Source organism: Hirundo rustica, chromosome 1 (assembly GCF_015227805.2).
Source record: "Hirundo rustica isolate bHirRus1 chromosome 1, bHirRus1.pri.v3, whole genome shotgun sequence".
Taxonomy (NCBI): Eukaryota; Metazoa; Chordata; class Aves; order Passeriformes; family Hirundinidae; genus Hirundo; species Hirundo rustica.
The window spans coordinates 153,434,717-153,460,675 of NC_053450.1; positions in this window are offsets into that span (position 1 = coordinate 153,434,717).

A 25,959-nucleotide genomic window follows, 5' to 3' on the forward strand; every position below is an offset into this window, starting at 1 on the left:
GTGTGTTCAGAATCCATCCACAGGGTACTTTGATCAGGGAACTCTTGTCTCACTGAAAGTCAGTAGGATTTTCATTCTTCAGTGACTAAGCAGCTTTTGAAAATGCAGTGCATGCTCCTCAGGGTCCTGGATCCCTTTGGAATAAAACATGAGAATTAAATCTCTCTCATCATGGTTGTAAAAAGATGAGTAACAGGCAAGTGTGGGTTTGTCAAGCGGAAATCATCTTAACCAAGTCTGATCTTTCTTATGCACTTTGTGAAAAAAGAAAGAAAAACAATTTGATGAGATGTACTGTGGCATTGGTAGAAATTCTAACACTATTCCTCATGAAAGTTTAATGAAAAATTAAGGAAAAGCGACCTTGGTGAAATGATTACACACTGAGGATCATTCCACTCCAGTCCATTCTCAAGGAGTTGTCAGCAGTGTAATGTCAAACTCAAAGGTATGGGGCTTAGGATATATATACACCTGGGATAGTGGAAGGTGCCCCTGCCCATGGCAAAAACTTCAAATGAGATGATCTTTAGGTCCTTTCCAACCCAAACCATTCTGTTATCCTGTGAAACTGGGAATCACTTTAGTTGTAAACCCAGAAATGGGAAACCATGAAAACAACTCCTTGAAAATTCATGAATTGAGAAAATATCATCCTATTTTCATATGCCTGTTTAATGAGCTAAAGCAGAATTTGATTTTAATAGCAGTGATCTAGCTTCTGCTTTGTTTGAAAAATTCAGTACTTTCAGCTTTTCCATAGTTTGCCAATCCCTTGTATTGTTTTTCCACTAATTACATTTGGAACGTAACATCATCACGTCAATATGATTCATGCAACCTGACTTCAAACTCTTATTTTCAAATGCCTAAATTTGAACTGGTCAGAATGGTTTTCCTTCAGGAACAGCAGAGAGAAATCAACGCCTCCAGAGGAGAATTCATCTCCATGTATTACAGTAACCAAATGGTCACCAAATGAATCAATTTCTGGAGGCAACTTCTTCTATTTAACTCTATTTCCTATAAACAGAACTTTCCTGAGCTTAGAACAACTTAGAGCTGCATCCTTAACATTTAGACATTGAAAAAAAAAGGGATATGAATCACCACTGGATTGCCTAAACCTCTCTCTTCTGGTTTTTTTTTTTTTTTTTTTTTTTTTGAAGTGTGAGACTGTGCACGAGTTATAATCGTTCCATAACCATCTAATAGTGGTGTTCTAAATGTTACATCTCGCGAGGACAATTCCTCCCTAGAAGAAATTTTGTCCTTTTGCTTCCCCCTTAAGCATTCAACAAGCAGGAGGTTCTCAAGCAACAGAGGAGACATCAAGAAACACCTTCCAGAGAGAGTCCGTATAAATGATGTTCTTAATGTTCTACCATTACCAGTCACCGACTTCCCCCAGGTGCAATTTATGTTTCCACACCTGTTTAGTCCTGCTGATTTGTCCTTCTTCCTTTATAGAGCTGTTTAACAGAGCCTATGTTTCTAATTTCCTCTTTTATTCTTCCTCATAAATATTATTTCCACCCTAGAGAGCCATGAACTTTTATCTCTTACTGCGGCACGTTGGATACTGTGGTAGCGTACCACATGTGGTAGCTCACATCAGGGGTGTTAGTCAACTTCCAGGTGTCAGCCTGAATCTGAGTGAATTTTCAATTTTTTTAAGGAGAATGAAAAAAGATTTAAGGGAAAAGCCTAAGAAAGTTTGCAGTCTACTGCAAAGAAAAATGATCAAACGTACCGTGGTTAAAACATTGCCAAAACCTCCCCTCAGTGTCCTTGAGTTAAGATAGGGAAAGCTTTGCATTCAGTCCTTGTTTCAGAGAAATAATTCTTATTTTAGACCCCCAAAAAGGTCTTGATTTTAGATTAAATAAATAGGAACTGAGGAATGCAAGAGGAAGAAAGAGCATGTCTCAGGTATGTACAACAAAACACAAACCTTTGCATGGCATTTCAAAGACGTTGAAGATTTGCCAGAGACTTTCTGAATTGAAGAATTAAAGGAGATCAGATTTATCTCCCTTTTTAATAGCTCTCAAGTCAACTAAACTTCCCAGTACTCCAGGGAAGGTTTCTTGGTTGCTTTGTTTTATATTCTCTAGAATAATTATTAAGTAAGGAGTTCAAAATCTAGCCAAAAGCCAGCACTGGCTGCCTGTTCCAGTTGAATTGTACCTTTAAACCCTGAAACCCCTTTCTAATAGGGCCCAGCTTCTTTATTTTAATTAAATTGGGATTTCCAAGTGCTGAGTTTTACCTCGTGCTCTCCATTTCTCCAATCCCCCATTTTGATGGAGGCACCATAGCAGGAAAAAATGGGGTGGCTAAACCTGGCTCAAACCCAACAAAGCCAAATGAGGCAGGCAGAGAAGAGTGCCACAAGGATTTTGATTTTTTTTTTTTTTTTTTGTGTGTGGGGGGGGTTTTTTCCCCCCCTGGGTTTTTTTGTTTGTTTGTTTTTGTTGGGTTTGTTTGTTGTTGTTGTTTGGTTTTTGGTTTTTTGTTTGTTTTTTGGTTTTTGGTTTTGGGGGGTTTTTTGTGGGTTTTTTTGTTTTTTGTGATATAAATACTTGTATTTAAGAACAAGGCAGGAATTTGGACATTGTTTAGAGGAGCTGGCTGTGCACACTGTTAACCTCTTCCCCAAGAAGTACATAATGTGGAAATGAGGAACTGGGGGATATAGACAAAATATAGATTATTTGTCATACAGACATCCAGATCTGAACTGTTTCTCTTCAGTCAGTGGAAAGAAAAAGGCCCTTTCAGGGGGTCATTCCACCAGAGTATCTCAATCATAGCCCAGATAACCTCTTTTCTTTCCAGTGATTATTCCAAGGGTCTGCACTATGACAAACTCACCTGCAGACAGCTAAAGCCCAGTGGAATTATGGAGCATAGAACTTGGATTTTTCTATTCCATTGCTCATTTGGGAAAACAAATGAGCAATTCTCTCATTCTCCAAACTAACCCCGAATATAGATGTGACTATGGATTTACAGGAACTCGACAGGCAACAGCATCTTGTAAAACTACTGAGAAAGTAATATCTGAGCGGCAGCGGGAGAATTCAGCCTGGGAGCACATTTGGATTTAAATCAGGTCTGCAGAACGTCAGGCTGTTCTGGAGAAATTTTAGAAATGACCACTTGGTGAACTCCCACAGCTCACCCGGGGAGTGCCTTAGGATGCAGCCTAGAAAGCCTAAAGCCGTATCTGCGCTGTGGAGTGAATTCACTGCAGGGAGATTTCCCTGCTCCCAGCCCAAATGGAAACTGCAGCTCATGTCCATCCTGTTTAAGTTTAACTATCTCTAAATCACAGTGCTGCATCCACCTGACAGCTGTTCAGACACAGCTCCTCTGGGCTCTGCAGAGTGCATCTGTGGCCCTGGGAAATAATTACCATTTTAAAAAGCATTCGGATAATTGTCCGACTAAAAGTGTCTGATATAATTTGAAGGCTGTGTCACAGCTCAGAAGGGAAATGTTTTTATAGCATGAATCTAAGGAAATTAAATGTCTAGAAGTCAGATGGGGGTATGTGATCATTGTAATGACCACGGTGGTGCCTGTGGTTTAGCAGAAATAGATCTCATCCATCAACTTCTCACTGGGAATTTGTGCTAAGGTGAAATAACAGGAGCAAGAAGGTCTCCTGCAGTGGGAACAGCTGAATTGGGTTCCTTTGGCTTTTCGTAGCAAAAGCAATGTAGAAATGTGTCTCTATTGCAAGCAGAAAGACAGTAACCTCCTCAGGAAAGCGGATAAATCTTATTTACAGCAAACAAAAAAAAGTGTCTATTTATTGTGGGATGGTGATGCCCTGGCACAGGTCTCCAGAGAAGCTGTGGTTGCCTCTGGATCCCTGGAAGTGTCCAAGGCCGGGTTGGACAGGGCTTGGAGCAACCTGGGACAATGGAAGACATCCATGCCATGGCAGGGGGTTGAAATTTGATGTTTTTTAAGTCCCCTTCCAACCCAAACCACTCTGTAATTCTATGATTCTTTGATAGTAATTTACATTGCTTATGAAGCAGTTCCACGTGCATTAATCACCTGGAGTCATTGGCAAGAACTCCTCCTCTCTGTTTTTTTCAGGGAAGGACCCGTCCTGACATCTCACTCCAACTCCATTCAAAGAAATAATTGACTTGAAAAGTAAAACCCTAGAATAAAAAACAAACAAACAAACAAACAAATGCCTGTCTTTGATGATCAGTGACAAGACATGAGGGAATGGCTTGAAGCAGTTCCAGGAGAGGTTTAGGCTGGAAAAAAGGAAAAGGTTCTTCCCCAGAGGGTGCTGGGCACTGCCCCGGCTCCCCAGGGAATGGGCAGAGCCCTGAGGCTGCCAGAGCTCCAGAAGAGTTTGGACAATGCTCCCAGGGATGCACAGCGTGGGATTGTTGGGGTGTCTGTGCAGGGCCAGGAGTTGGACTCGATGATCCTTGTGGGTCCCTTCCAACACAGGACATTCTGTGACCCTTTGACTCCAAGAGTTGCACAAACAGAAGCCAGACATTGAGATTTGGGCAGTGGAACAGTTTTGCAAAAAGATATTTTGTAAAAACACATCTTCTACCAGCTACTGAACCTCCCCTTCCATTTGGCCAAGACACAGAATGTTAAAATCCAAACGATAGAAACACCATTGCTTGTCAGGGCTGGACAGAGCAGGTTTTATTTTTGGCTTCCTGTGAGGCTACAAAGTACTACCGCCTCACATGGTTCAATGGCTTCAAACAAACAACCAGCAGTTCATCTCAAACAGGGACTGGATGTTGAGCAATGTTTGCAAACAGTGAATGCTAAAGGGCACAGCCATGGCTGAACTTTAGAATTCTGTTTGATGTTTGTCATTTATTTTGTATTTGTTTTGGAGGAGAGAATTCAGCCAAATGCTAATGTTGATTGAAGTTCAGGAATGACAAATTAAGCTCACAGATGTGTTGTACCAGAGACCAAACATAAGACATTGTTGCACGCAAACACTCAGAAATTCCTCTTTTCAGGGCAACTGTTTGTGGTTTCTGTAGGTGTTTACTAATCCCATGGTTATGGCTTAGCTTGCACTCCCTGGAAGTTAGGAATGGGGATAATTTGGAAATTGTGACAGCTGATTGAATAGCAGGGTGTATTTCATTCAGTGTTCACATGGTTATTATGGGCTGAAAGCAGTAGATAAATTTTCCCCTTTTGCAAGAGTCATAAATTACCAATTTGCACAACAGTTTTAACTCAGAGAATAAACAAAATATACCAGTGGAGCTAAAGACGGGGCTGATCCCAGAACTCCACTTAAATAAATCAGATTTATTTGACACTCATCAAGGCAGCTGTTCCCACATGTGCGTTGCGCCCTTTTAAGTATCAATCAGTAATGAAAATCATCATTTGGCCATGATGGTGCTGGCCTGAAGGATGTGGAAGGTTTCATAACTGAGCCAACCCTTCACAGGGCTGCTCTTCCCAGCAGCGGTGGTTCCCTGGTGCCTGGACCACGTCGTGTAACCTGGATGTTGGGCCACCTCGACAACGACGACAAAAGGGTCCCACCACCTGGTTCCACCGGTGTCTGGGATGCCGAGGGTGGCATTTACCAGCAGATGTCACTGGTGGAGCACTGGGACATGAGACACCCAGCTCGGCTGTCCCAAACGGGAGCTGAGGACGTGGTGATCTCCTGATTGTACAAGGAGCATGCACAAACACACAGGCAAAAACACACCGAGTTTGGGGATTTTTCTTTTCTTTTTTTTTTTTATTTATTGCCCTGCCAGCAGTACTTGGGAGAGAGAACTTTCAAACCGTCCAGAAAATGAGGCAGCAATTTCCTCCTCCGAAACATTTCTGTGGCTGTTCTGGGGAAGAATGGGATTGCAGGAGAGCAGGTTCAGCCTTCTCTGCTCATTTTGCGTTCTGCTTTTCTTGCTGTGAAAGCAAAGTTCACACTTAGGAAATGTGTTCTGGCTGAACGATGCTCAGCGCAGGTTCCTCTCCACTTCCACCTGAATGCCAAGAGGAGTCTCTCCAGCAGGAAGTGGCATGTGCTGAGAGATTTATCTATCTATAGTCTAAAATAAAGGATCCCAGCAAGAGCACAACCTCGGGAGCACAGAGCACAAGACAGGAGTGCGTGTGACCTTTAGCTGAAGCTTTCACTGAGGCGTTAGTGAAACAGGGCAAGAGGAGACTTTACCCTCAATTAACCAATCTGGATCCAAAGATTCACCGTTGCCTCCAAACTCTGGACTCCGGGCTCAAAGGTTTGCTATTTTGGTCCTGAAGGGCTGTGCAAACCCAGAAGCCAAAGGTTTGTTTCCACCTCATAACTTCTTTAAAAAAAAAAAAAAAAAAAAAAAAAGAAAAAAGGATTATGTAACAACCAGTACCAAATAAAAGAGTACAAATAAAGAGAAGCAACAACAGCATGGGATTGATCTGCCTGAATATAAATGTGAATTGTCTCCTGGGCTGCCTTTCAGGTTGAGAAAATCTAATCAGGATGTTCAGAGGCGTGCAGCTCCTACAATAAGTGTCTGAAATAGACCAGGTGAATTAGGCCGTGGAAGGTTTGGGGTTTTATTTAATCCATTTTTGAGCTCTCCATCCTGGACAGGGAGATCTGCAAAGGAAATGTGTAAACTCAGAGGTTTCCCGTCAAGAGAAAAGGCTGGGTCTGAAAATTAAGTGTGTGTAAAAAATGTATTTTTCACAAAAAAATGAACCTCCAAGTGCCCGATACAACCCCAAAATTCTGATATAAGCAAATAATGCCTGTGGCTAAGGTGAGCATGATCTCTTCCCATACACAGTACTAATTCTAAGGCTTCAATCCAAAGCTGAGATCTTCACAAAACCTCCCAGGAAACAGTTGCATTTCATTGATTATTATTTAATATTCAGATTGGGTACTCCTTTTCACTGTGGCAGCAGATATCTAGGTCAGCAGTTTTACTTCAGTTTTCATTTGCATCCACTTCTGTTTAACTTCTGAGTGTGTGTGTGGTGGGGAAAATCTTTGGAGAATGGAATGAAAATACTTCACTGGGCCTGAGCACCTCATGCCAAGCACTGTTTACCAGACTTTCTCTTGTGTTTAATAAGAAATTTGGTCTAAGTCATTTGTTTCCTTAAAACTTTGCAAGTTATTTCTCCACAACTAAAAGAAGCCATCTGATTCATCAAGGCTGTTCCATAGATCAAAATAATTGCTTGGAGGTGGAAGGAAGAAACACACTGACTCACCAAGACAGAGGTTTTAGTGAACTATGAGCCAGGATTTTTCCTCCATTTGTACTAATAAAGTACTTTTTAAAGTGCCTTGCACGTAGTGGGATGCAGAAATAATTATGAGATGGATCTGATGTCTGCATCCTTAGGAACACGCACAAAAAGAACATTGCTTCAAAAATAACAATCCAAGCTCATTTTTCTTCCATCTCTGGCAGGATATAACCTGTTACTAAAAACTCCTCCACAACATTGTCCCATGATGTTGGCGACAAATGTTGAAGTCTGTAACACTGGAGGACTTTTAGCTTCAAGAATACACAAGGAAGTGAAAGAACTGCAAAACCACTTTTGCAATTGCCAAATGCCATTAATTACAATTAATGGAAAGAATTAACTACACTTCCCTAGCTGGTCAGAAAAATTTTGAGTGGAGATCCTGAAAGTGATGCTGTATCCATGACAGTAACAGGGCAGGTACCTGGTTATGGAATCCTGGGATTATTAAACTGGAGGTGCTCTGCCGCTGCTCCCATTTATTTAAGATGCCTGAACAACAAGGAAGTTTCACAAACCACTGAACCAGGTGGCACCAGCCCACTGGAGAGAGAAAAATGCAGCACTCACTTAAAGACACCAGTGAACAACCCAAGAAGGTTTGTTTGGAATCACAGAAATATCAAATTATGGAATGGTTTGGGTTGGGAGGGACAATAAAAGGTCACCCAGTCCAACTCCCCTGCCATGAGCAGGAACATCTTCAACTAGATCAAGTTGCTCAGAGCCTTGTCCAACCTGACCTTCAGTGTTTCCAGGGATGGGGCATCCACCACCTTTCTGGACAATATTTCATTGTTTCACCACCAAAAGTAAAAAAAAATTTCTCCCTTATGCCCGGTCTAAATCAACTCTCCTGCAGTTTAAAACCATTACCTCTTCTCCTACCACTCCATGTCCTTGTCCATGGTCCCTCTCCAGCTCTCCTGGAGCCCCTTTAGGCCCTGGAAGGGGCTCTGAGCTCTCCCCAGAGCCTTCTCTTCTCCAGGTGAACACGCCCAGCTCTCCCAGTCTTTCCTCACAGCCCTCCATCCCTCCCATCCCTTTCTCCCTGTCTCCCTTTCTGATGGATCCTAACTGCTTTGGAGTTGGCAAGGACTTAGATCAGTGTGGGCAAAGGTGTTCCACGTGGATTTGAGCAACCCCAAATTTTGAATGCAGAGAGAGGAGGAGCAGGAAGTTTAGACTCTTCGTCTGACTCTGCATGCAATATCTGCAGCTCACAAATCCTCTGCACAATGGCTCCAATTAGGTCTTTGGATGCCACAACTCCATAATTCCTAGCATTTGAATCAGGCTCTGCAGTTTAATCCTCAGACAAATTCCATAAATAAAATATACAGTGAAAATCATTTGCTTTCTTATTACAGCTACAAACAGACTAATAGGCAAATAAATGAGTGCAATCAAACTGAATGTTCTCTTGGTTATTTCATGGGAGGAAGAAACCATCTGCAAACAAAATCAGACATGTTTTGTGAGTTGGAGATACGCAAGTGTTTTGGAAGGATAAACAAAGTAATGAAACCTGGCTGGTGCGAAATTCATTTTAATTCAGAAGAGGAAAAAGAACCATTTATATGGGAGCTCAATAAAACAGGCAGTAACTCAGGGAGAAATGTGTTGAGAACAGGAGGTGCCACTGTGTGCTGAGAATCAACTCTTTTCCACCCAAAATTGCCGTCTTATTTGCTTCTCTGTGCTCCTTGGGAGGTGAATCCAAGCTGAAAGGTAATGGGAAGAAATGAATTGTTAGTGTTTTCTTTCATAAATATCCTATCGTTGTCATATTTCACATGGAAATTGTACAGAGCTTTATAATTAAAAGTCTTTAACTTAACATGTAAGTGAAGAGCTATGGAAGAGAGGAGGTCAGGGAACAAAAAAGTCAAAAATACCTTTATATCTTCAAATTCTGCCTGTCATTTCACCATTGTCCAGCTAACAAGGGAAACTGCCTGAATCAGGGATGTTCCAGTGGTACCACACCTCAATCTGAGCCTTAAAAGGCACCAGCAGAAGCACTTAGGGATGTTCAGCACTGGGATTTTTAGGCACTGACAGTGTGAGCTGGCAGCTCAGCTCATGTGCCAGGAGTGTCAGCAATTCCTGAAGAGGGAGTTTGGAACCTAAGAAAACATTACTGAGTTTCTGACAGCTTTTCCCATTAGAGATCTGGTGTGTAGTAAAGAAAACTCCTGCACACTGGAGTTATTCTGGAGCAGTCTCTGCAAGCAAATCTTTAGTTCATGGTAAAAAAGAGTGCAAGGAACCTCTCTTCACTTTTAGAAGAAATAAATTACACAATCCAAAGTCCTCCAAGTGACAATTAAATGAAACACATCAGTCAACCCAGACGTGAGAGAATTCTCAGAAGATAAAAGTATATTTGTCTTGCTGAGCTCAAAATGTCACACAGGCAGGAGCTCAGCCCTTGTGTATGACCCAAGTTCTGAGTCCTCCTGTTGATAATATCCCCTGGAGATAATGACACCAATAAACACCTCAGAGAAAAAATCAACAGGCTCAGCTTGGAGACCTGGAGCTAAACTCTGTCCTCAGGGCTGTGAGTCCCAGCGGGGATGGGTGAGAATGGAAAAGTTTAGTGATTGGCTTAGTGGGTGATATTCAGTCAAAGGTTGGACTGGATGGTCTTGGAGGTCCTTCCAACCTTAATTTTTCTATGATTCTATGATTCCACCTCCTGGATTCTACATGGACCTTCATCCACAGATGGCTTCATCCCTTAAAAATCAGCAGCTGCACCATCTGTGGTGCTGTGTTAAAGGAACCCAGATTTGGTGATTTGGTCTTTCTTTATAAAGACCTTTATGCAGTAAAAACAGAATGGAAAAGCAAGAAGTGCTTTCCAGTCTGCTGCCTCAAGCTGAGCAACATCCCTGCGTGGATCCAAGGTCTCCATGCACAGGTGCTGACCTGGAGTGAAAGGGAAGAGGCCAAGAGAGCTGCTCCAGATTTTGGAGTGCCATAGGGAGGAACATTGCAGAGAAACTCACTGCACACCCAAAGGTGCAGGGTTGCCCCAATGGTGCTTGGTGAGAGCGTGTTTGCTTCATTTGTCACTGGCTACAAAACTGTGACTGCTTAGGGACTGCATTAAATGTGCTCCTGATTGATTAAACCCTGCGGATTTATATGGCTGGGAGCTGGCACAGGGATTCTGCATCACATAAGGACAAGAAGATTTAAGGGCAGTGGCATTAGTGGTGTCATTCCACACGTGTCACATGTGTAATCATGACAAGAGGAATGAACCCAATCCAAGCAAATGCTGCCAGAGATAACCAGCATCAGGTAAAACTATCTACAAATAAAACCATCACAGGCCCTCTGATCCCTGCCTCTGTGTGTTGGGAATGAATTAATCTTGTTAGCATTAAGCAGATTTTCATTCAAAGTGTAAAGGATGGCTCTTCCAGGGAGATGTATCACAGTGAATGATCCCATCTCATCCTTCTTCAAGGAGAACCTGTGCCAATTTAAAGGAAAATCAAATCAGCTGTGCTTAAAGGGTTTGGCTGTCTTTTATCTTCTATTTTTTATTCATTCTTAACCCTTTTCTTCTTTCTCATCTCAGCATTTTAATTCTTCACGGAGGAGAACAAGGTCATACCACTTTCCAGGCAATACCATGTATTTACCTCACTGAGAAATCAACCTTAGATTGTAAGAAATGTCACTCCATGGCTGCAATTTGTTCCGGGTGAAATTTCATCTTTGCATCTGATCCCTGGGATCAGTAGCAAAGCCTTGAGCAGGAAACATCTGACATTAATGTAATTTTTCTCTCATACTTGTCATTCATACTTTTTAAATACCTAATCTTGAAAATTCTCTGTCACCATAACTACATCTATATGAGGATGTGGAACAGTCTCAAGAACGTTTTAAGATTCTGAGTCCAGCTGCTGTAGAATCACCCATGTCTCACACTGGAGTCTCTCAGACACTAAAAGGATGCAAAAATCCCTGTGAAAAACTGAGTGTTATTCATGTCTTCATTCATGTTCTGCAAATCCCTTTCAGGACTGGGCAACTAGAATTGTCAAATATATCCAGAAGAGACCAATCTGTACTTGAAGCTGTGTCTCCTGCACAGAGGAAAGAATAAAGTCACAGTTGTTCACAAAAAGGGTGAACAAGGAGACAGATATGGTAACACAGAGCAATCATGTCACGAAAGGAAAGGAGACCACCCTTTCCTTTACAGACTTGGTTTCTTTGAACTTGATTTTTGTCCAGCCCTCCTTCATGGTGCTGTATCAGGAGGTTTGTGATCCACTCAACAAAAATACCTTTTTTGGTTGGAGGTGCCTGATGTGGCCCCTGGAGGAAGCCTGGTGTTGTGGGAAGAGGTCATTAGTGCAAGGAGATCATCCTGCCCTCGGACCAGAACTCACGAAAATATTGCCACACGTTCCCCAGGCTTCCCAAATTCAGGTTTCTGAGCTGATTCAGGTATTTTCAAGGGACCCCATCCAGGTTACACACACAGTATTGCTGCTGACCCTGAAAGGCAGTTTCTACATGGCTGTGATCAGTTCTGCTCCAAATGCCACAGGAAGGCAGAAAGGTAACATCGCCTTTGGCTGTGTTTGCCCACATCCCAACATTTACTCAGCTTACCGAGGTCCATCTGATGTGGAGAGATGGAGCTGGGTAGAAAAGCACTTCAAGTTGTTTTTTACTGTGACATTTAGAATAACATTTGTAGGCAGAGGGAGTTCTTGTGGAAGGTGTTGCCGTGTGGGTAGGACAAGGAGGAATGGTTATAAAATTACAGAGGGCAGGGTTAGATGGGATATTGGGAAGGAATTGTTCCCTGTGAAGGTGGGGATCCCTGGCACAGGATGCCCAGAGGAGCTGTGGCTGCCCCTGGATCCCTGGAAGTGTCCAAGGCCAGGTTGGATGGGGCTTGGATCACCCTGGGATAGTGGAAGATGTCCCTGCCCATGGCAGGGGATGGAATGGAATGGTTTTTAAGATCCTCTTCAACCCAAACCATTCTATAATTCCAATTTCTTTCATCCTGACCAAAATCACCAGTGAAATTATAAGGGAATGGCAAAGCCCAGCTATGCTAAAAAACTTCAGCTGTAGTCTCAGCCATAAATGAGAACCAACAAAGCAAACTCTACACAAATGCTTGTGAAAGACTCCAAGCAGTCTTCTAAAACTTAATTTTATACTCATTAGATTTTAGTCAGAGAAAGAGAAAAGGAAACTCTGAAAAGACAGCACAGTCCACAGCACTTAGCAGGTGCAAAAGAAGACAAAAATATATTGAGGGGCAACTGGGCAAAGTGAAAATGTTTTTTGTGCATCAACACGTGTTCAACCAGAAAATCAGGCCACACACACACACAGGTCAGAGCCCTGTGAGAATTTCATTCCTCAAAATTGCAAGGAGGAAACTGTTGGTTTTTTGGCATTTGTTTTTGTTTTTGTTTTTGTTTTTGTTTTTTAATCACACAGAAAACAGGCTGAGACTTAAGGGACATGTCTGCAGGACACTGATTACTGGATTTGGAGGATGCATCCTTTGAGTCAGTGGGATTAGTTCCAGCATTACTCCTTGACCTGGTGCTGTGTGTCCTCCTTGTAGGCTCCGCATTTTCTGGTGCCAGGACGTGTTCCACATGTGAGAAGTCTGAAAGTCTCCTTTCCTTTGCTTTAAAAATAATACTTTCATAAAGACTGAGCTATAACCCATTGTACTTCATTCCTTTGCATCCTCTGAGTTTTAGCTGGATGGTTCATACCAAAAGTGGGTGAAGGTTGTTGGATTCCTTTTTCTGTTCAAAGTCTGAGTGTGCTTAGAGCTCAGGAAAGACAACTTTAACCTTCACTTTTGACACATGTGCTGCAGTGTGAAAGGAAGGAACATGATTTATGACGTGCTCACAGTGTTCATACCGCAACGCAAATGTTGTGGTGATACTGTGAAACATTTCCTTTCAAAAGTTCAAAATCCTAAGAAATAAAATTCAGCATGATGACCCACAGGATGCATCAGCAAGTTAAAACGAGGGAGTGATGTGAATGGGGTTTTATGTTGTAGTACACCTGAATTAATGGACTCTGCATGGAAAGTTTTAAACTGAAATATGTGAGTTGGTCCATCATTTTCCTCTTCATTAGGAAAATGAACCCAGCTGAAAGAAATCTGTGACACAGAGGCAGTCACAGCCTTACAACAGGAGAGAAACCACTCCCATGCATTTAAATGCTGAGGATGTAAAATGGATTTCAGTGCTCTCCTCTCAAACTCTCGTGGTCAAGGACTGCCCCAGATGTGAGTAACCACTACAAAACACTTACATTCTTCCAACTGGAGTGAACTTTACTGGTTTTCTACAATTTCCTGCCATTTAGTCAAGGTCAAAGCAACCTTAGGCATCAGGAAGTGATGAAGTTCAGGGACAGCACATTGATCAAAGTATCAAAGTTTCAGTAAAAGGGTAAACTCTTTTCAGGATGGAGCTTGAATGACTTAGGAGAAGGCTGTGCCTGTGCCGATGACAGGAGACTGATTGATCCTCTGAGAAGATCTCCACCATTTCCTTCTCTTCCCTATATTCTCTCTGCACAGAAAAACATTTTCTTTTCCTGCAGGACGAGTGGTGAGTGCACAGGTTGCTGGAGGAAGCCCAGTGGCCCTCAGTCAAGCCCAGAGCACCACCAGCCTTGTTCCCATCAACTCGATCAGTTCCTTTTACATTTCCATTTCTCTCCTGCAGTAAAGGAGACATTGGGAACACTGCACATTTACTGGGATGTTTTGTTCTCTAAAAGTTTGAATATCCCTTTATTTCAGAGAATAAAGAAGTCTGAGCCCATCACTCAGGCATAAAAAGGGTCCTCTCATCACCTTTGCCAAGTCATTCCCCTTGTGGGCACAGCTCCCACATTTCTCTTTTGTTCTCCACTCAGTGAAACTCCCACAAGAGTTTTGTGCTATTACAATGACCTCACACCTTATATTGAGATGTGATTAAAAAAATCACAAATAAATATCTATTTGAGCACATCTGATTGTTCAGGACAAGATGTAAAGTAGAGGGAAAATGTCTTGAATTACACAAAGCCCATTGAACTGTGGCTCATGTGTTCACTGTTTTATCTTAGCAGAATTCGGAATTATTTAATTAACTTATTAATTTTGTTTTATTGGCTATTCTCCTTCTAACCATAAGTGCAGATATCACAGAGGATTGCATAAATGTTGTTCAACATTTTATAAAAATTGATTGATACTAGGACTAAAGTAGCACTTTCTGGAAAGTAATGGACTGACTAAAATGATAAACGGTGGCTGTCACTTCCTGACTATTTTTAGAATAGAGAAAATATTGCATGACATCATATTAGTGACCAAGACTTGCTTTTATGCCAGGGTTTCCTGTGGAATAGAATTTTTATCCCATCTTCCAGCACATTCTACACACACACACAGACACATCTCGGGTCAGTAAATATCTGCCTTTATTTTATAGGTTGCATTGGCAGAGGTCAGTGCTAACCAGGTAAGAACAAGATAAAAAATAGGAGAGAATAGAATTGAAGTATTTGACTTTGAATTTACCCACAATGATCATCAACTCCAACTCCCTGATCAATCCAAGCCTGACCAAAAGTTAAATCATGCTAATAAAGGCATTGTCTAAACTTCTCAAACACTTAACTTGCTGCTGAAAGATGAAATAAAATATTTTTTTCCTTTATTTTTGCTTGAATAAGTTTTAAATTTATTTTAAGCTTAGGATCTTTGTGGTTATTAAATGAAAAATAAATGTCTTTCTGAATCTGACCCACGTCTGGGTTTGGGATAGATGAGTTTAAACTGTGGGAATATCTTTATTAATCGCAGAAGTTAATTAGAACAGATATTTCAGGGTGCTGCTTCCCCTGATGTTTTAAAGGGTGAATTCACAATGCTTTCAGTAAGTAATAAAATTACAGGAAAGAGGCACCTGCAAGATATTTGGAGATGGTTCAGAATGCTGTACCTGAATACAGTTCTCCCACCCCATACTAATTACCCTTCAACCCTTTAAATGCAGAAACAGAACTGTAACTAAAAGGGAAGGCAGATTTTACTGGAATAAGAGATTTGTGTTGAATGTTAATGAGCTGGGTCTTATGTTTGCAAGATTTTCATTTGAAGATAAGTTATTGTAATTCATTGAATCTCAACCATATATCAGAAAGACTTTGTAGAACGTATTTTCTGAAGAATTTAGTGGTGAAAAAAATGCATTCCCCAAAGTAATTAATGAGTTTCTCTTTTAAAATTATTTAAACTGCTGACATTGATGCAGATCCCTTTGCAGAACTTGGTTATCCAGATGAAGATCAACACAATGGGAATCTTGGGTGGAAAATCCAGCTCCATTTCCTAACGTGGAGGAATCCTCTTCACCATTGTCAGATGGAAAAATGTCCTGCCTGGAAGCCATCTCCTGTGGAGGAAAGAAACTCTGTTTGAAATGCAGACTGGCTTGCCCGGGAGGGAAATTTGAATCAGAGAATAATTTGGGCTGAAAGGGACCTCTGGACATAACTTGGTGCAACCCCCTTGAGTTGAGTGAGTCAAGTGTTTTGTGAAAGGAGGAAAGTGACAGCTCTGACCTTCCAGTTCCCTGACCTTGTGCTGGTTTTATAAAATGGTTTCTCTCACTCAAGTTACATCCAAAGTTTTCAATCTAATTAAATCCAGTTTAGGTCAATGCCTCTGAACCCAGGGGCCTATATCCACAGGATATTTGCATCTGGGTGTTTTCCTCTTAATTTCTACATTTTCCACTGCATTTCATTTTCCTCTGTACTTTCTGTCACACACAGTTTTTATAATGATGTGCTCAGCAATAAAAGCTTGTTGATGATTGTGGCACTCAGTGTCCCAAGCGACTCTTGCAGAGGCCCTGCTCTCCAGGAAGAGGCTGGAATCTCCCCAGAGATGGGAATTAGTTTAAAAAAAAAAAAAAAAAAAAAAAAATCCTCTTTCTACATTACTTGGGTATGCAGCTTTTGCTTTCCCTAATCAATGATCATTTTCTTGATCTGCAATTTTGCTCAACTTCCATTTTTCTCATCATCCTGCAGGTTCAGAAACTAAAATTCACAGTTCTTAACCGAGAAGGTCAAATCCATGTCACACAAGGACAGGATTCAGCTGTCTGGAGATACCTGAGGCTCCTGACCCAGGCTCCCAAATACGAAGTGGAACCCACAGAAGACCAGTGCTCTGGTGGAACCTCAGTGTGGCATCAGATGATGGGTTAGGCAACAAAATCCCATCCTAGGGTTTTAGAATTCCATTTTAGAATGGAGTTCAGACCACCCTTGTGGAGGTACCAGCCTTGCTGACAGTTTTTACAGGCAAAACAAGCTCTACAACAGCTGGGCTGTACGGCAGTAGGGAATAAAAGCAGAACGAGCCTCATGTGACAGGATGGGGATAATGGGAGGTGGTATGAAATGTACCTTGCAGTGAGAAAAACCAAAATTGTTCATCGTACCTACCTCTTCTTCTTCCACTTAAAGTGGGGAACTCATGATATGGAGGGGAAACGTGAGAGAAACAAAGAATTCAGCACTGCTGAACATTGGATTGGTATTTCTTTGAGGATGACCACGTAAATTTCCCTGGATTTCATTACAGAGAATCCTGCAGAACAATTTCTTGGTCATAAATATATATAAATATATAGCACTAAACAGTGAATCACCTAATGCCTGTATCTCCTTCCATATGTGGGAGTTTAGTCACGTAATACAATGGTCTGTTGTCTTAGCAATGTTTTGTACTTGAATTTCTGTTTGGTTTTCCGGTTGTCTTTTATTTCTGCTCAGCCTGAAATTCCATACCAGGCTATTTAGGAAGGAATATCATTTTATTGCAACTCTTAATGACTCTAGAGATGTTCAGGGATTATGTATTAAGAGCAGGGATTGAGCTCAGAACAAATGTTTGTTTCCTGCTATGGAAAAAAAAAAAAAAAATTAAAAAAGCCTGTGTCTATATAAGTATTTATTTTTCCAGCTCTTACAATTTTCTACAGTGGAAGTTTTCTAAAAACCATCTCGATGTTCTTCCTCCTGAGTACTGTCTGCATTCCAGATCCAAGAGCCCCTCTAATGCCATTCCCGCAGTTTATGCCTGGGAAAATGGGGGAATTTATCATTCTGGAAAGGCTGTGGCATTCAACGCTCCCTGCCTCACGTGGCTCCAGCTCTTTGCCAGGCACGGCGCTGATGCGTCAGGAGCATCGCTGCTGGGGAGGCAAAGAGGTTTTCAAAGAGCCACGAGGCACCAGGTGACGTCAAAGAAAATATTCCTCCTTTTTAACTACCCGTGGAACGGCAACAAGGGCACTCCTCAGCAGCCAGCACCCAGCTGAGCCTGGTGGAGACGTGTTTGTGAGGCAGGAAGGGAAGGGAAAATGAAATACTGAACGAGCAGCAGAAATAGACTGGTCCTGTTCAAACTGGATGCTCTAATACCTACTGCGGGTTGTGCAGCAGAAAATGACACTGCTAGGAAATGAAAACTCCTACCAGAGACATATATTTGGTCTTTCAGCAGCTGAAAAGGAGTTAGTATTGAATAAAGCAGTAAACCTTTACCCTGAGTGGATCTTTATGAGTGCTGCTGTTTTAGTGGCTGCTACATCGACTTGTTTACGTAAAAGCCTGTACAAATTGTGAATATATATATATATGTTTTGCCTGTAACAAGTTTGCTGGTGCGCACAAAAAGAAGCCATGTTCTGGCCCACCCTGTAGCACAAATAATAAGCTTAGGTCTGAGGTTTGAGTCAAAGCCGAATTCATTCCTTCCAAACTCTTTAGAGATGTGGGCCAAGCCATAGGTCCTTTGCTCTGCTGGTTGATGTCACTCTTTAGCATCAGATTTGGGACTGGGTTTTAGAGGTGGGGATCTGAGGCAGGCAATATCTTTGTAGAGCCGGAAGGTTTTCAGAGAGACAACAACAAATTATAAATAGATATATAAAATATGTGCACATATACATTCATGTATATACATGTACCTGCATTCATATTTATATTTTTATTGATTGTTATACGTACATGTACTCCAAAGCTAGGGTGGAAAACTACAGCATTTCTTTAGCAGCCTGCAAATTCTCTCATCTTTCCCCACCTCCTCCCAGATACTCCCATGCTGCTGGGACAAAATGGAATGAAAGACACAGCGAGAGCCCCAGGCAGTTCTGTGTGTTTGCACCTGGAAAGGTGAAAGGCCATTTTATCGTCAGAGATTTTTGAAAGTATGATGAGTTGGGGAATATCTTGCAGCCAACAATCTGCCTTTCTCACACACTCACTCAGGTACAGCCAACCTTACACACTGTGCTGTGTGCCCAAGCTGTAAATCCCCATTTTGGGCACATCCACAGCAAAAAATGACACTCTGTGCATGGGAGCTGGACTTCCTGACTCTTTGGAAAATGGCTGGGGTGTTTTGGCTGTATCTGAAAATGCATTGGTTGCAACAGTTTCAGTTTGGTGGGGATTTTTTTATTTTTTAATCCTTCTGTTTATTTGTTTTCCAACCTGCAAACTCTTACTGCAGAGTGTGTCCTGTTCTTTCCCCATAACACTGGGCTATGTTTTATTGTCCTTTATTATGCAGAGGAGGGAGGGTCCAGCTAGAAAGGTGAACAGCTGAATTTAATGTTGAGTCAATAAGGAGAACACTTTGGGATTTATGGAAAAAAAGGGGTTGATACTTTAAGTTTACAGCTGGGTTCTAAGCCTGACCCATAACCCCAGTGGTAATTCATGCCACAGCCGCATTATGCAAGGAGACAAATGTGCTGCTATTAGCAATTAATATCACAGTCGACCTGAGCTCTAGAGGTCTGCATGTGGCCTGAAGGGACATTTAAGAGCTTTGTGTTAGCAGCTGGAAGTTTTATATATGTCACTGGGTAGAGTTCCAATCTTGGGAAGACCCTGAAGGCACTCAGGAACAGGAGAACAATGTTTGAATCTGTGCCTCAGCATGTCATAAAAATGTGGAGTAAAGTCTCTGCATTTTGGAAGGAAGGTAAAGGGCAATGTAGTGACGAGCTACTCATTGTTGTGTAAAATAAACCCCCAAAACAAAACAGGTAAAAGAAGTAAAATGCTACCAAGCTCTGAGCAACTCTAGTGGAAGGTGTCCCTGCTCACAGCAGGGGGCTGAAATTAGGGGATCTTTAAGGTCCCTTTCAACCCAAGCCATCCTGGGACTTTCTGATTTCCCTCCTGTTTTCTTTTCTCTCTTAACTGCTGCTGGCATCGAGGCACTGAGCTCTCTACACAATCCAAATTGAACTTAAAGTGGGAATTCGAACAATTCCAACATCCAAGATAACTCAGTCATCAAAGCCCAGAGACACTCAAACTCTCTCAGCACCATCTCTTTTACCCTGAAGGATTTCTAGACACCTGCAGAGCCTCTCACTCCTTCAATGGGACTGACCTGATTAATTAAGAAGGGAAATGGGTAATTATACCCCACTGAAGTTCTGGAACAGCAGGTTGAGCCCAGTCTGACGGGGTAGTTCAGAACCAAAGTTCCCTGTGTAGATTCCTGGGTGGGACTTGTGACAAGCACAGGGAATTTCCTTCCTTCTGCCCACAGCAGGGCTGCCAGACCTGCTTCTGATACAAAACCCTGCTGCTCAGAGCACAGCCTGACAGTCTGGGAGCCTGAAAAGAGACTCTAACAATCAAAGCACAGGTGAAGAAGAGGATGAAGAAGATTTGTGGCTGAAGGTGCTGTTTTTCCATGATATTGATCCCACTTTTGTGGGGTTAGAGGATGCAGGCACCAACAGGTCAACAGCATCCAGCAGCCCACGGAGCTGCACCACAAAAACCCAGGATCTAAATATCAAGGCACCAACCTGCAGCCTCCTGGAACCTCTCATCTGGCACATCTTTGGATTTCTCTGTAGAAAATCTGTACAGTTATATCAGTGGAGATAAACTGATTCACTTGCAGAGGTCATGGGGATTTGCAGGCACAATATTTTATTTTATACTTGCCTGAGGCGTAAAAGGTAATCTCTAGTGACTCAAGAAGCCTAGGGAATGTAATCACCTGTGAAAGCAGTGAGAGCAACATCTAAAATTCACCCCTTTTCACTTAAAATGTCAGGAGAAAATGCAAAGGCAATAAACTTTGCAATAATAAGGAAATTTTATCATCTAGCAGGCCTATGAAACACACATTATCTTAAATAGCCTAAGCTTATTTACACCAGTCACCATTTAATGAGGGTCATTAGCACTGAGAGGGGTGAATTTGTGCATGAAAATCACTGTAAAGACTTTGGGTGCATTATTACATTAAAAAAAAAATTACAAAAAATTTCTAAAAAAATTTAGAACTGGAGGCAGGGAACTTGTTCTGGTAATCTCAGAGGTACCGTCACGATTTCCTCTGTTCACAAAACTGAAGTGGGCAGACAGCTCCTCCTTCTCTTGTCACTGTTTCTTAGCAAAATGAAGTCTCTCTCCTGGAGAAATCAAAGTTGAGAAAACTGATGGTTAACAGCATGGGGAGGGAAAAATCCTCATAAAAACCTCACAGTCAAGACGGGAACAGGCAGTTCCAAAAATGAACAGGTGACAATGGCATTTTCTCATTTTCCCTGTAAATACAAGATGACTCCTGAGGCATTTGCTAATCAAAATAATGAAACAATTCAGCTGGCAGTTGTCAAGTCACCTGAGTTTGCTCATCTGATTAGCTCTGGTCTCCTGTTACGACCTTGTAACTTAATGAAGTGGTGATGTGAGCAGCAGCCCAAGATTTGCATCAAAATTCTCTTTCCTGGCATTGCTCGTAACAGAAGAGCATCAATCAAAGCAAAAATGGTACAACTTAAGGATAGAATATATTAAAGAACACTTTTCTAATTTTCCTGTGTGATGCTGAGTAATTATGCCGTAAATTATGCTCTGTTATTATTTGTGTCTTGAAATAGGCAAGTTTTCTATGTGGTTTTTTTGTTGGGTTTTGGTTTGGTTTGGTTTGGTTGTTGTTGTTGTTTTGTTGGGTTTGGGTTTTTGTTTCTTTTTTTTGTTTGTTTGTTTGTTTGTTTTTGTGGGTTTGGTTTTTTGTTTTTGTTTGTTTGTTTGTTTGTTTGTTTTTTGCTTGTTTGGGGTTCTTTTGTGCACAACAGGGATTTTGTTGTATTTCCTGCTAGGAAAATGCAGATGTCACAACCAATACTTCTGAGTGCCACTCAGATCTTTCATTTTTTAAAAAAAATGCAGAATAAATGCAATAGATCCTTATAGCATGTAAAGGAGCCACATGAAACCTAGAGAGAGACTTTGGACGAGGACATGGAGTGATAGGACAAGACGGTATGGTTGTAAAATGACAGAGGGCAGGATTAGATGGGATATTGCGAAGGAATTCTTCCCTGTGAGGGTGGGGAGGCCCTGGCACAGGGTACCCAGAGAAGCTGCAGCTGCCTCTGGATCCCTGGCAGTGTCCAAGGCCAGGTTGGACACTGGGGTTTGGAGCACCCTGGGATAGTGGAAGATGTCCCTGTCCATGGCAGGGGTGGAATGAGATGATCTTTAAGATCCCTCCCAACCCAAACCATTCAGGATTTTCTAACTCTTAGATCCCTGAAGTCGGGATCATTGGCTTCCGAGGGGGAGCAGAGATTTTGGGAGTGGAGCTGCTGCCCCTGTCCATGGTGCTGCTTCTTGCCCGAGAGCTGCCCAGCTCCGCTCGGGACCTCGGGCTCCTCCTGCGTCAGAGCTCTGACAAAAAGTCTTTAGCAGATTTCTGATCGTTCTGATAAACCTCGGTGCCCACTGAAGTGATTATTGGTTTCGTTTTCTTTGGCAGGCACCTGGCTGTAAAGAGCTTTCATGCATCACCATCCCATCCAACCCGGGCGTCTGTGAGCGTGAAAGCCACTGAAACCACCCCAGGGGGGAATTTTTCTGATCCAGCCTGAAGGTCTGGAGAGTGATGGCTTTGCAGCCAGTAGAACTTCAGTCTGTAGAGTACAGAACAGAATTAATTTTTTTGCCGAATTGGATATCTGAATGGGTCAGACAATATATTTATTCTTTTTTTTACTCTTAGAGCAAGCTGCCTTGCAGTGTCACAGATGTTTTAATGCAGTCACATGAAGGTAATTGCACTCCATTCAAAATCATCCCACACTGCAACTGTCCAAATTACAATGATGTCTCTCCATCCAAATGTGATTCATCTTCTCCAATGTTGAAAGCAAACACCTGTTCACACCAGAAGTGTTCCAACTCCTTCTGATAATGCCTTAAGTTTTTAGTTTCCATGTGTTTCCCATTCCATGGTGCCCAGGGTGCAGCTCTGAGCTCACAGCCAGGGTCACTCAGCTCTCTGCACACAGCAGCCACACAAAACAAATCCTGCTCCTGCTGCACACCAAGGACACCTGGGACAAGTGCTCAGCCCAAAAGCACAAACAACGGTGGCTGGAGGGAGAAAACAAGAAGGATGGGACTGGAGAACCTGGAGCTGGAATTGGACAATTCAACCCCAAAGTGCAAATGGACCAAAACTTATCAAAGTGTGAGACCTCGTGGCCCTTCGTCCATTTTGTGACCATTTTGTGTCCACCTTGGGTGTGTCCCTGGCCAGGCTCTTGTCCTGCCCAAGGTGTATCCTAAAGGCCTTTCAATAAATACCTACTTTACTCTCCAGCTCTGTCCAGCCTCTGTTCCAGCTCAGCCTTCCCAAGGCAGCAAATTTTGGCTTCCCAGATGGGATGGTGAGGCATTAAAAAACCCCCCTGGACCAGAGGAACATCCAGCTCCTGAACTCAAGGCAGGGAGATGGGCATCTTCAGAGGGTGATCCTAAAAGAGCTGCCTTAAACTGGCGAGGTGATCCATCCCCTGCTCTTACAACAAGGATGAACTCCGTCAGCTGAGCAATAAAGGCGGCTGCCTCTGTCAGTCTGGCAGCTCCTGTCCAAATCTGCCCTCTCTGGGTGACTCTGGATGATTCTGCTACAGACCCATGCAGCCACACAAGATATTCATGTGCCAGGCTTGGTGTTGTGTGTGTTTTCTTTTTAGATCTTTAGTTGCTTAACTTCTCCTATCATTGCAGGATTGCCTCTTGTTGCTTTCTAATAACTCTGAAGAAATTTCCCAGATATTGTGTGGTCAAATGCAAATCCCAAAATCATATTGCGACCAGGACTTTTCTTATTTTGGTTTTTTTTTTCCTCCTCTGACTCTTGCCAAAATGGACATCTACCACTTTATTGTCCCACTAACACATTCTTGACTATGATGAATTCTAGCAAATTCCCTTTAAAAGTAAACAGTTTAATTAAAAGTCTGCTGCATATCCCCCCCCTCTAAGCCTCTAGGCTGTTAATAAACAGAGGAAAATCTTGCTTCAATAAGCTCTCCTCTAATTAACATTTTTCCTCTGCTTTTCCCTGGACATCTTAAACAAGTAGTGCCACGTTGGGACTCAGCTGAATCTTCCCCCACAATGATATTAAAAGTTGGATAAATAGTAATGTTCAATTTATGTTAAAATTTGCAAGGAAAGCTGATGTCAAAAATTCTTCCCTTCCTTTCCTTTTGACTCTGGTTGTATTTATGGTGCAGTTGTTTGATCTGGTTATTCAGGCGCCTCAGTTTAGGTTGTACCAGACCAAATCACTAAGACCAAATGAGCACAAAATAAGGTAAAATAGCCTAATAATTTACCCTGCTATTTAATAAATGCAATGCTGATCTTATTCCAAACCAGTATTAAACACAACTCAAAGAAGTCTCTGTGCAAATACAACGTGTTTCAAAGATCTCAAAGGCTGTAATGATGAAATTCCACTTATTTCACAGAATTATGATGAAAGCAGTCCCAGGTTTCTGAAAGTCCTGTAGTAAATAATTTTCTGCATGGTTATTTTAACTGATGCCTCTCTAAAAGCACCGAATAGCAGTTCTGGGAAAGGATCCATCTCAGTTCTCTGCGGGGGAGCTCATGTAGTCATCTTAGTCCTGGTGGTGATCTTTTAGTCCAAAATAATTGATCCTTAAGTTAAATTTATCCCAGTAAGTCTGGCAGGTGAGAGCCACCTCCAAAATAATCAAGTGCATAAAGGGTGAGGGGGGTTCATGACAGACCTTGCGAAGACTGAAGGATAAAACACAAATCAAAAATTCCCTCATTACAACATAATGGTATTTTAGGGGAATCTGTTTATTTGCTTACTTTTTTGTTAAGGTGTTATGATTTGTACCTTAAAAGTGCAGTGCTAGTTAGTAATGGAATTACTACAGTTCAAGATGGACACAACAGGGGTTTTTTTAAATTTTATTTTATTTAATAACCAGCCCCTATCTTCACACACAAAATGAAAAGAACAAGAGGAGAAAAATTAGGAATATTTAAATAAAAACTATAATGAGGGGAACAATACTCTTTCTTCCACATGGTTCTTGACCCCCCCAAATTGTTTTGAACAAACCATAGCAAAACATTCTGTTTCATTTCACATTTGCCATTTTTTGGGTGCAATTTAAATTTATTTTTTTAAATAAAATCTGCAGCTGTTAAATCAGCTACTACTTCACTATCAGCCATATAAACATAATCATTTGCAGACAATACTCCCAGTTTAACTTCCTGGGTTTTCCTGCTGTTTCAAGCACTAGGATTTATTATGGTCAAAAAGTTCAAGCTGGAACATTGCCTGAGTGTGACAAGAAGTTACCTCTGGTTATGGGATACCTGTGGATTTGTCAAAAGATGCAGAATTCTGAATTATTTTTTCCCCTTTTGATTTGATCTCTAAAGAAGGAACACATTTTCGTGTCAAAATCATCAAAGGCTCCTTAGTAACAAATTTATAAGGCTTGTGAGTTACAGCACATCACTGCTCAATCCTTGAGGAAATAACCCAAATTATTTGGTTATTTGAGGGCATCCCATTAACTTTGAGGGCACAAAGGAAACTCCATTAGTAAAATGGATTCAGCTGGTTATGGAGAGATGATATTTTCAAAGGTGTTCTGATAAAAGGAGTTGGGTTTGTTCCTTTGGAGATTTACAAATATTTGTCCAGTGGTCTTCTGTGATGTCTCATATTTCACCCTTAATGAACCCAGCTCTGCATGGAATGATGCTTTATTTTTCTCCTATCTTTATTTTCCTAACTATTTTTCTCCTATTTTTATTTTCCTAACTATTTTTATGCAGCTATTTATGCACTGTGTTTATTTATTGGACTAGAAATTGAAACTGTATCCCAGAGATTGTCTTGTATCTCAAAATGCTATTTCAAACCTCATCAATCCTGATTTTTACCCTGAACTTGATGGTGTTCTTACAATTCCTTTTTTTTTTTTTTTCCTCCCTGCTAAATTTCTAATTTTTCTGTTTGTTTCTCATTAACCCTATGAGCCTTCACTCTGAAAATTACTCTGACAATTTTAGAGAGGGATTTTCCTTTTTTCTCTCCCTATCTTTTGGGGTTCAGTTAATAGCTTTCACCAGGCAATCGATCTGTCATAATTCCTGAAAATGAATCCATGTTATTTGTGGGTTTCCCAGCTTGAGCTGAAAACAGGCTCATAT